Here is a 2,620-nt window from a genome sequence, read left to right as displayed (position 1 = left end):
CTTAGCAAAGCCAGCTTCATGGGATTGTTAGAAATTCTGTTTTATGCCAGATCACCCAAGATCCTGCTCCAGCTGGCAAGGGCCTGCACTGCCTCAATCAACACGGTGCTCAGGTTTCAGTGGATTAGAGCCAGGAAGTGCTCCTCCCAGAGGACATAGGGACTGGGCTATGTCAGAGTAGCCGGGGGTTGAGGGTCCATCACTCCCTCTAGGCTGCAGGACCCCGAGTCCTTCCATGATGGCCTTCCAAGTGATCATGCCTGGGTTAGATTTCCCCTCCTCTGAGGAGTCTTACCCATCTCTGTGTATCCGACCATGCTTTGGGGGAAGGGGAGTAAGCAGAGGCAGCTTTTGCTAGCAGAGACAAGCTTTGTCTCCTTGTGGCTCCCATTCTGGAGCTTGCTCACTCGTCCTCAGCCATGGGAGGCAGTTACACTTCCTGAAACCAGGCAGAGAAGTTCCCAACAACCCCTTCTTATTTGTTTCTTAAAGCAGTTGTAGCTCTTTGGCCTGTGAAACCTACTATGTGCTGTTCCCTCATGCATTCACCAGAAAAAAACTTCCATATACACCATAAAGCACAAATAAAGATAAAGACAAGGAGGAGCCCACAAGCTTCCAAGTCCCAAGCTCCTAAGTTTAGTCCTGTGAAAATGTTGCAAATGCAAGGGAATAACAAAACTGACAGGTCTAGTGACATTTTGATCTTTGGGAAGATAAGTACAGACTTCAGGAAATGCAAATCACAAAGCAGCCTAAGTACAAAGCAGGTCTGGTCACCCACGGGAGTACTTCTTTACGGGGGTGGTCTTCCATCCTGATGTACCCCACACTGGTTTCCCACGTGGGTGTTGAGCTACATGTTCACGGAGAAGCGATTCCCTGCATATCCTTTCTTGTGTTTGGCTATGCCTGCTATAAATCCCCCAAATTTTTCTACTTGCTGCTCTCTTACATGATCTGACTCGGGAAAATAATTATCAAATGCATCGAAGTACACAGAGCATTATTAGAATCAGCAAACAACCAGCAGCTCCAAAGACCCACATTCTCAGATGAAGTCCATCAAACCAAGTTTTGGGGTTCAACCAGCCAACATTTTCACAGAGGGTCTCAACAACTCCCTGCCTGGTTAGGCATTGAATGTCCTGCAGCTGCTGAAGTAGCTGCAGCTGCAGTTTATTGATTTGTCTCTTTAACTTTGTAGAAAAAATCCTAAGGTGATGTTGAATACAAGGATTTCCACTTCGGGGGAATTACACACAGCTTGGTGAAGTCTGGATGGAGAGAATTTAATGGCTGTATGTGAATCCTCTTCAGGGAAGCCTTTTCTTTGATATGGCTTCACTTTCTTCACCTGCAGTTCAAAAGGCATCCTGGAAAGCAAACACAAGCATACCCTCTTTCCCAAGTAAAAAGTTCTACAGGACCCTGCCAAGTGAAATCTTCTAAAGAACCTCTATATAAAATCTAAGGGTAAGGTGGCTTCAACTCTTTTGTCTAAAAATGTTATGCAAGTAGCGTATAGAAGAGTATATTGTCATTTCAAAAATTATAGGTAAATATAGCAAAAAAGAGATTTTGGTGGGAAGAAATCATGACTACCCCTTTTTAGTTTTTTAAAAGGATGTTTGAAAGTATGATGTTGCTGAACCACAATTGCCTAACAATTTGGACTATAAGATGCTCCTGTTAAAGCAGAGGTATGTAGGGCATGAAGGTAACTATCAATAGAAATATAAACGTAATTGAATTTTCCAAGGACAGCGTAATGAGTGACATCTGTTTGCCAAATTACTTGAAAAGTTAGTCCTTGAGGATTAATTCCTTAATTAAGGGACTCACACACACTACTGAATCCTGTTTGGGGAAAGGGATGGATTGCCTACAGCTTCCAGTGGAGAGAACCTCAGAGCATCCTGGCAAGTCTGTCAAGGGCAAAGCATGATGACCCTTGCTTAGACAGGTTTTTACTGGGTTTTGAGCACAGAACTTCCGGTACAACTTATTAAGCCTTGTTAGGCAGTATACAATAGACAGTATACAAAGAGCCATTAGGGCGTCTTGTAAGTCCGGGTCTATCAGCTGAAAGGCACAGAACTTTGGGAAAATACACTCATTTTCTACCCTGGTCTTCATCATTTAACTAAAGCATTCTTAGCAAAGCAGTCTTCACGGGATTTTTAGAACTTCTGTCTTATGCCAGATCACCGGAGATCCTGCTTTAGCTGGCAAGGGACTGCATCACAGGTTTTAAGCCTTCTTTGGATTAGAGCCAAGAAGCACTTCTCCCAGAGGACATGGTGACTGGGCTAGGTTAGAATAGCTGGGGGCAAAGGTCAATCACTTTCTCTTTGCTATTGGTCCCAGAGTCCTTCCATGATGGCCTTTCAAGTTTGCATGCCTGGCTTAGGCTGCCCCTCCTCTGAGGAGTCTTACTTGTCTCTGAGTATCCAAAAATGCTCTGGGGGCAGGGGAGTAAACAGAGGCAGTGTTTGCTACCAGAGACAAGCTGTGTCTCCTTGTGGCTCACACTCTGGAGGTTTTTCACTCATCCTTATCCATGGGAGGCAGTTACACTTCCTCGAACCCGGCAGAGCAGGTCCCAACCTCCACCTTT

Source organism: Sturnira hondurensis, unplaced genomic scaffold, assembly GCF_014824575.4.
Source record: "Sturnira hondurensis isolate 20B ecotype Veracruz unplaced genomic scaffold, ASM1482457v3 Scaffold0014740, whole genome shotgun sequence".
NCBI classification, from domain to species: domain Eukaryota; kingdom Metazoa; phylum Chordata; class Mammalia; order Chiroptera; family Phyllostomidae; genus Sturnira; species Sturnira hondurensis.
The sequence above is the reverse complement of the archived record's forward strand: the minus strand, read 5'-3'. Positions refer to the sequence as shown.